Source organism: Lissotriton vulgaris, chromosome 7 (assembly GCF_964263255.1).
Source record: "Lissotriton vulgaris chromosome 7, aLisVul1.2, whole genome shotgun sequence".
Classification (NCBI taxonomy): domain Eukaryota; kingdom Metazoa; phylum Chordata; class Amphibia; order Caudata; family Salamandridae; genus Lissotriton; species Lissotriton vulgaris.
The window spans coordinates 514,462,998-514,472,328 of record NC_141695.1 but is presented as its reverse complement, the minus strand read 5'-3'; the positions used below and the strand labels follow the sequence as shown (position 1 = coordinate 514,472,328).

Sequence of the window (9,331 nt, the reverse complement as noted above, 5' to 3'; positions counted from 1 at the left end):
TGTCTTTGCTCTTTTTCCTTGCCTGAAAAACACCCCTTTTTTTCACCCTACATCTATCTTCCCTTTTCTCTGTCAGTACGGCACAGGCTTGTGTCTTGTTATTATTGTACTGTATACTTGACATTGATTTTTTAGAATAAATTCCTGTCCCGGCTGGGTCAGGATATCTTGATCTGTATAGTTTCCATTGTGTTTCTATACTACATTGTACATATGTTGAATAAGCTAGGTTCCATTGTTTCCTATAACGAAGGTATACTTGAGTCGTGCATGCCCGGGGAAGTGGAACAAGATATGGTCCCCATGGAATGTGTACCGAGGTGAAATTTGTGATCCTCTGCCAGAAGATGACCAGTTGGAGTCAGATGATGAGGGGGAGGTAGGATGAGGGGTCCAGAGAGGGTTGTAGAGGGGAGAGGAGATTGTGGGTGGGAGGGTGCCCGGGTCCCGAGGGGATGGCAGAGTGTAATGACAGTGTTGGGACTGCTACACAGTAATACATAGGTACATGGGAATTACTGCCCGTCACCTTGGTTTGAATCCGTGAAATAAATAGTAACACATACTGTCGGGTTAACTCTTACTACAGCTATACAGCATTACTACTTTTAGATGACCGCAATTATTTTTGTTATTTTCATAAAAAACAGAAAACCAAAACCAATACTGATTTGCAACATGACGTCAGTTTTGTACCTTTCAATTAGCCGTGTGATGCACCTTTTACTTTCAGCAGCATAATCAAAGTATGGACTTACTTTATGCATGACATCCACTGCTCAATTATTAGCGGCCGGCCCTTTGGGTTGTAGGCAAATGGTTGTGTAATTATGTGAAGGTACAATAAAGGTTTAAAAAAAAAGAAAAAAAAAATGACAAATGCTTAGAAACACTGTGAGCATCAATTACATTCTAAAACAGGGGTCGCCAACCTTTTGTGTAGTCAGAGCTACTTCTGGCCAGTGAAAATCATCATGAGCTATTGAACCCGAAGCAACTCGCGCATTTTTCCGACAGACCTCCCACGCCCACATCATTGACTTTAAGCCTAATTTCATCAGAGCCCATACTGTGCATTTCTGCCCTCCGTTTCACTCATTTTTTGTGCCTTTCTGCCCTCTGTTTCACTCGTTTTCCCCTTGTTTTTTGTGGCCTTCTGCCCTCTGTTTCACTCATTTTCCCCTTGTTTTTTGTGCCCTTCTGCCCTCTGTTTCATTCGTTTTTTGTGCCCTTCTGCCCTGTTTCACTCATTTTTTGTGCCCTTCTGCCCTCTGTTTCCCTTGTTTTTTGTGGCCTTCTGCTCTCTGTTTCACTTGTTTTTTGTGGCCTTCTGCTCTCTGTTTCACTAGTTTTCCCCTTATTTTTTGTGCCCTTCTGCCCTCTGTTTCACTCGTTTTCACCTTGTTTTTTGTGCCCTTCTGCCCTCTGTTTCCCTTGTTTTTTGTGCCTTTCTGCCGTCTGTTCCACCTGTTTTCCCCTTGTTTTTGTGCCCTTCTGCCCTCTGTTTCACTTGTTTTCCCCTCGTTTTTCGTGCCCTTCTGCCCTCTGTTTCCCTCTTTTTTTGTGACCTGTCCTCTGTTGCACTCGTTTTCCCCTTGTTTTTCGTGCCCTTCTGCCTTCTGTTTCCCTCTTTTTATGTGGCCTTCTGCCCTCTGTTTCACTCGTTTTCCCCTTGTTTTTCGTGCCTTTCTGCCCTCTTTTTCCCTTGTTTTTCGTGCCCTTCTGCCCTCTGTTTCCCTCGTTTTTCGTGCCCTTCTGCCCTCTGTTTCCCTTGTTTTTTGTGACCTTCTGCCCTCTGTTTCACTTGTTTTCCCCTTGTTTTTCGTGCCCTTCTTCCCTCTGTTTACCTCGTTTTTCGTGCCCTTCTGCCCTCTGTTTCCCTCGTTTTTCGTGCCATTCTGCCCTCTGTTTCATTCGTTTTCCACTTGTTTTTCGTGCCCTTCTGCCCTGTTTCACTCATTTTCTACTTGTTTTTCGAGCCCTTCTGCCCTCTGTTTCCCTTGTTTTTCGTGCCCTACTGTCCTCTGTTTCATTTGTTTTCCACTTGTTTTTCGTGCCTTTCTGCCCTCTGTTTCCCCTCGTTTTTCGTTCCCTTCTGCCCTCTGTTTCCCTTGTTTTTCGTGCCCTTCTGCCCTCTGTTTCCCTCGTTTTTCGTGCCCTTCTGCCCTATGTTTCACTCGTTTTCCACTTGTTTTTCGTGCCCTTCTGCCTTCTGTTTCCCTCTTTTTATGTGGCCTTCTGCCCTCTGTTTCACTCGTTTTCCACTTGTTTTTTGTGCCCTTCTGCCCTCTGTTTCCCTCGTTATTTTGTGCCCTTCTGCCCTCTGTTTCCCTTGTTTTGTGTGGCCTTCTGCTCTCTGTTTCACTCGTTTTCCCCTTGTTTTTTGTGCCCTTCTGCCCTCTGTTTCCCTCGTTTTTTATGGCCTTCTGCCTTGTTTCACTCATTTTCCCCTTGTTTTTCGTGCCCTTCTGCCCTCTATTTACCTTGTTTTTCGTGCCCTTCTGCCCTCTGTTTCCCTCGTTTTTCGTGCCATTCTGCCCTCTGTTTAATTTTTTTCCACTTGTTTTTCGTGCTCTTCTGCCCTCTTTTTCACTCGTTTTTCGTGCCCTTCTGCCCTCTGTTTCACTCGTTTTCTACTTGTTTTTCGTGCCCTTCTGCCCTCTGTTTCCCTTGTTTTCGTGCCCTTCTGCCCTCTGTTTCATTTGCTTTCCACTTGTTTTTCGTGCCCTTCTGCCCTCTGTTTCCCCTTGTTTTTCGTGCCCTTCTGCCCTCTGTTTCCCTTGTTTTTCGGGCCCTTCTGCCCTATGTTTCACTCGTTTTCCACTTGTTTTTCGTGCCCTTCTGCCCTCTGTTTCCCTCGTTTTTCGTGCCCTTCTGCCCTCTGTTTCACTCGTTTTCCCCTTGTTTTTCGTGCCCTTCTGCCCTCTGTTTCCCTCGTTTTTCGTGCCCTTCTGCCCTATGTTTCACTCGTTTTCTACTTGTTTTTCGTGCCCTTCTGCCCTCTGTTTCCCTCGTTTTTCGTGCCCTTCTGCCCTCTGTTTCACTCGTTTTCCCCTTGTTTTTTGTGCCCTTCTGCCCTCTGTTTACCTTGTTTTTCATGCCGTTCTGCCCTCGATGACGTCACAGGAGTCAGACTCTCACGAGAAGAGTCTGCAGCTCCATGAGAGGAGCGTCATCTTCTTCACCTGCCCCCACCCTCAGCTAAGCTCCCATCCGAGCGGCTGGTTTGAGTGAGGGCGAGCAAATGCAGCCGGAAAAGTAAATAGCCCATGAAGGGCTACACGAGCTACTCCCGGGGTCTCCGCGAGCTAACGGTAGCTCGCGATCGACTGGTTGGAGACCACAGTTCTAAAAGCTTTGTATTTCATTTTTATCTATACAACATTGGTCTGTATACTATAACATACAAATAAGATGACCTTCATGAGTCAAACTCTAATAATATGATTTCTATCAGTGGGACATCTTTAAATTATAGGACAATCTCTGGCTGATATGATACTTCACATGAACACAACCTGATTTCCTGAACGTATTATCCAAAGTCATAGCTCATGACTTGCCCCATCTCACGAGGAGCAGCATGAGCAAATTCTGGCATAATGGCCAACAGCACTTTGGATTTGTAATCTCACCTTTCCAATTGCAAGCTTATATCTACAATTCCTGCCATACAGAATACTGCTGGCTGAAAAACAGAAGCCTGCCCATGGCGACTTTAAGGACAGACAACAGGCCACTTGGTAGCAGCAAAAATAGCTGTGCAGTTATAGGACAGCAATAGCAAATAATCTGGATTTTATATTCAGTAAAAAAGAATGGAAACAACAATGCCTTATAATATGTAAGAAGTAAACATTCCCTTCACCATCTTATCCTTATTCTTTTGAAGTGAGGCCTTACTCATAGAGACAGATATCTCACTTGCGTCCTAATGGACCTGACATCCTTGGTGAGGTGTTCCTCTAACTTTTCGCGCTTCCACTCTCCTGTTTTTGCTGACTTCATTTTTGATGGCTTTAGGTCTCTTCACTTTACCACTGCTATCCAGTGCTAAAGTGCGTGTGATTTCTTTTGTAACATGGTAACATTAGCTTACAACCAATTGGCATATTTAATTTACATGTAAGTTCCTTGTAAAGTGATACTAGAGGTACCCGGGCCTGTAAATAAAGGCTACAAGTCGGTCTGCAGCACTTATTGTGCCATCCACTTAAGTAGCACTTTTAACTAACTTGTCCCAGGCACGCCATTTCAGCCTGTGTGTGCCCAAACCTCACTTCTTAATACTTATAAAGCATCCCTAGGGTAGGTCATTGACTTTGCCTGCACAAATGACAAATGCTTAGAAACACGCTGAGTACCTAGTCTATATATATAAAAACAAAAGTATGTCCGTTTGTCCTTTATGCATTACTACACCATTCATCCGATCCACATGAAACTTTGGGAAGTTGTTGAGTACACTGCCGCGAAGGTTTCTGGCAAAAATAAAAAAAGAAATTTTGTTAAAAGTTGTTGAGTACACTCCAACGAAGGATTCTGGCAAAAAAAAAAAATATTATTAAATATCGCCCCCCCAACCCCCCAGGGCCCTCATAATCTTTACAATACTGAACTTTTACAGTTTCCGGTTTGACTCGCTTTTGCAATGACCATCAATAAAGCACAAGGACAATCGCTGCAAGTGTGTGGACTAGATTTGGAGAATCCGTGCTTCTCACATAGACAAATGTATGTGGCCAGCTCACGCGTCGGAAAACCTTCTGATTTATTCGTGTACGCACCAGACGGAAAAACAAAAAATAACGTGTATCCACAAGCACTCGAATAAATAAACAGAATTAAAACACTTTAAAATGTTTTCCATTTTAAAATGAATAAGTTTCAATAAAAATGACACAATGTAAATTGAATGTTATCATAACAAGTTTCCTTAAATTTCCTTTCTTCTGAGATCGCAGCAACGCGTAAGCTAGTACATTATAAAAGCTGTGCATTTTCATGACAAATAGAATACACATAGTTAACTAAGTAAATGTAATGACAGTGGGGTTGATTCACCAAGCCTTTCTGGCCATAAGACTTGTTAATGGCCCAAATGAATTCCATTTACATCTGTCAGGTATTCATAGAAAGTTTCCTGACAGGCTAAATGGTTTTACTACTATGTAATTCGATGCCAGGAGAGCATAGCCATATGCAGGTATAACCTAGAGGCAAGGGGAGAGGCATGGCACAAAGAGTGGTTTGCTATGCAATTTTTGACCGTCCACACATTTGTGAGTTTGTTGCCATTCATAAATTCCGATGCCCTTTTCTACCCAGTAATGGTCAGTGGTTTTACTGCAGAAAAAAGGGCAGGAGGAACCCTTTTCTAGGGTGTGAAAGAAAACAGTGAGCTTCCAGATTTGTGGTGCTGCAGGGCAAAGGGCGTATTCATTGGTCAAAAAAAACCAAAAGAAAACAATGTGAATTCACGCTTCAGGCTGAATTTCCCCAGTGTGCACTACGTTCAGTTCAGTATTTGTGACAAGGGAGCACTGGCAATATGACTCAAGGTGTTCCCAGCAGTATGCCTAACAACCTGCAAATGGTGCAACTTTTCAGGTGTACATTTCCATCTGTGTTTAGGATTACATCTATGGATGTACCTGCATGACTTTTCCTTGTGACCCAGGCCTAGCGTTGCAGCATAGCAGCGTTTTTACTAGTCAATGTACATGTGACTCATATTGTAAACAAATAAACTCTAAAGTGAAACTAGATTTTAAGGAAATGGCTTTATTCTTCGAAGAGAAAGTATGAACAATTATTTATTATGAAATATATAGCTGAAATATGACATTATGATGCATACAAATCTAGCGTAACAGAACCAATTTTAGCCATGCTCACTGTAGTATGCCATACTGTGCCCTGTGACAGGTTGAACTCAATGTGGTACTTTATAACATGGGAAGCCCTCGTTATATTTGAGTTATCACCACTGACACTGTGCAAATATGTTTGCAAAATCCCAGACCCTTATGCTTGCTCAGGAAGTTATCAGCACATACATGACTAAGGATGTAAGTATTTGTACCTGTATTTGTACGTCCGTGTAGTTTATTAAGACATTCTTATTGTACTGCTCATTGTTCAATAGGAAACCTGGATAATATCTGGGCAATCGGTAAAGAAATGGGTTTCTGAAGTGAAGATTAGATACTTATGACCCGAGGTACCCAAACCAAAGCCTTTCTATTGGTTGATGTAATTTAAAATATGTGTTTATATTGTTCAATAGAAATTGGATTTTAGACATGAGCAATATTTATCCAATCCAATTATGTTTTTTGTAACTATTTGGATGTGGTATAAGCTGTTTAAATTTGTATGAAATCGGTCAACAAAAACTGTGAAATAATATTTATTGTTAATGGTTACAGATCCTCACAGATACCTCAGTAATTATTGTCTGCTAATTCTTGCAAATCCAGCATTATATAGAAATTTTGACAAAGTGAGGTACAGTCCAAACATATGCACACACAGACACTACACCTGATACTTTTTGGGTTTTGTCAGTAGTAAAAGTAGATTGGTGAGAATTGATAAAATTAAATATTTTTTATATGGGTGAAAATGGAAATTCCTCCTATTTCTGACGGAAACGCTAAATGCACCTGTTTACCTGTTGCAGTCTTTCTATAGAAAAAAGTGCGGCATGCTCGGCTAATGGTTTAGCTCTGGATATTTTGGCAGCTTTTGCAAAGTGCAAGCTACATGAATGTAGATTAAAACATATGAATAAGCAATAACTGAAGTCAAATGTAACATATAATTCAATTATATATTATATTTTTCTGATTCAAACTCACTTTGGTACCCAAGACAACGATACTTTAAATATAACACTTTACAGAAAGTTTCACACTAAAGCCAAGAGTGATTAAACAGTAAATGCTGATACTTTACTATATATATATTTATGAAAACTTGCTTTGACAATGTTGCTTACATTTAATAAAACATTTCACTACATGTATTTTTATTGTAATTACCAACGTTGGCTCCAAGCATATTAAATATTAAATCATTTTAATGCATATTTGTGGACCAATGTTACCTTTCTCCGTAGGTAATCAATTCTTTGTGAGAAAATAAATTACACAGCCTCATCAAAATGTCATCAAAATATCGTATAACAGATATAAGAAAGGTTTCTATAATGTAAGAAATTAATTTACATTGATTATCCCAGAATGAATTGAATAACCATTGTAAAGGTCAGTGACGTTTTGCTCATTTAATCAAGGACCATATTTATACTCGAAGTATAAATAAACACAATTATTCCTGTATTCTACGTTTCCTTTTAAAATATGTGATTTGCAAGTTTCTTTTGGAGACAATCAATGTGAATTAGTCCTCGTGTAAGAATATTGGTTTACCCTGCTCTTTTCAAATGGCTTATCAGTCACAGCTTGTGACTTTTCAACCACCACATGTCCTCCAACAAAGAGACCTTGCGAATATTTACCTAGGTATTGACAAAATAAGTTCTATAAGATAGATCATTATTGGTCCTCAGCTCAGTTTTCTCTGCTTGTGAAAAATAATTCTCAAGCTCTCTTTTCAGTGATTTGATAACAAAGTCTACATTTCAGCACAAAATATGTGTACAAAGATATTAATGAATCTGCCTCTTGTCGTACACAGCCATTCCAATGAGTAATGTGATATATGGATTTATGCAGCACAATTCTTTTCCATAGTTTTTTTTGTTGCAGCGGAATAACATTTGTTTATTCATATATCACATACCAATGTCAATACAATAGATACCTTTATGATGTCCAACAGTATCCTATTGTGTCCATAATAAGTTGCTTCTCGGTTTCTACTGTAGGCGATGCTCAATACGTGGAAAGAAAGTAGAAGCAGTTGACAGCCAAGCTCAGCACGCTGAGTCCTCTTCACATTCAGAGTACTAGGCACTTTTAATCGATTTATTGGGAACAACTTCCTTTATCTGAAGAGGTTAATGTGAAAAAAGGGTATTATTCGAAAGAGATCACAAACGTTCATGAGATCTCATGATGGTATAGATTATTTGGTGCCAATGCAATTCAATTAAATGTTGCCTTTTCCGCAGGGGGGGTTGTTGTTTTTTATTACCTGTGTACAGGTATGCATTTATACAGTACTCTCCACGTTCAGAAATTAAAGAAGGATCTGTGATGGTTAAATAGCCTAGAAGCTGACCTGCGTTTTCTCTTCTTCCTAATGATGGGTACCCAAACCAAGCCAATTACCAGAATCATAAGACCTATAGACAGAGCTGCTGGTCCAATTTGCTTCGAGATTTTTGCATCTTTTTTCCATACAAAGTACATAGTTGTAAGGATCACTCCCAAGAGAAAGAAGGCTCCTCCAATTGACATAATAATGATGGGCTTCTGGTAAGTGTCCCAAGCACTTCTGGGAGTATTGGTCCAAAGAGATTCACTCCTCGAGTAACTGAACAGCGTGCTTTCAGTCCGACTGGTGATGAAGTCTTTGGATTCTGAGGAAGATTGCTCTGCACTCCCATCTTCACTCGTAACAGTGCTTTCCGGGACGGCTTTCATTTTTACATGCTCTCCTCTTGAAGGCCGGTGGAGTATTCACTGAGGCAAAAGAAGGCAAAGAAGGGATTAGGGCTAAGCCAATCGGAAAAGGGTGTAATGTGTATTTCATTGTTATCTATACAACATTGTTCTGTAGACTATTACCTACACATAAGAAGATCATGAGTCAGACTCTAATACTAGAATTTCTATCAATGGGACAACTTTGAATGATAGGACAAGCTCTGTCTGATATGATACTTCATATGAACACAACCTTATTTCCAGAACGTATTATCCAAAGTCATAGCTCATAACATGATGGTTCTCTCATTTCCTCCGGAAGATGTGACTCCATTCGTTATTGCTGCCATCTAGAACACTCAAACCTTGATCAATTTTCACCTGGGATGCCCATAAACAGTAAGCAACTATTTCCTCGCCTCATTCGATCTTTAAAACCTTTGAGCTATGGCCATATCTCACCTGGGGCGCTCGTAAATGCTCAACTAAATTTATTCTCTTTTTACATGACCCAAGACTGATCTCCTACTGTTTCCAGCCCACGTGCAAGCCATTATATCATAGGGCGTCTGGAGTCAGTTGTCCCACGGTGATTCTCAGTCCTGCTTTTCATTATTATTATATTGGACAGTATCTTGCTTTCTTGATAATTCTGCTCAAGGTCTGGCATTCACGAGTCCTCAGCTACCTACCTATGTATTAACAAACTGCAT

General features: G+C 40.5%; 1 long non-coding RNA gene across 2 annotated transcripts in view; it reads right to left on the bottom strand.

Moving 5' to 3' along the window:
* Positions 1–5,771: 5,771 nt before the first annotated feature.
* The window catches only part of LOC147701967 (uncharacterized), a 440,939-nt gene continuing 437,379 nt past the window's right edge, over positions 5,772–9,331 (bottom strand). For both annotated transcript variants that reach the window (XR_015297489.1, XR_015297488.1), the window contains one exon: positions 5,772–8,654. This is a non-coding gene — a long non-coding RNA (uncharacterized LOC147701967). The remainder of the gene's footprint in view (positions 8,655–9,331) is intronic.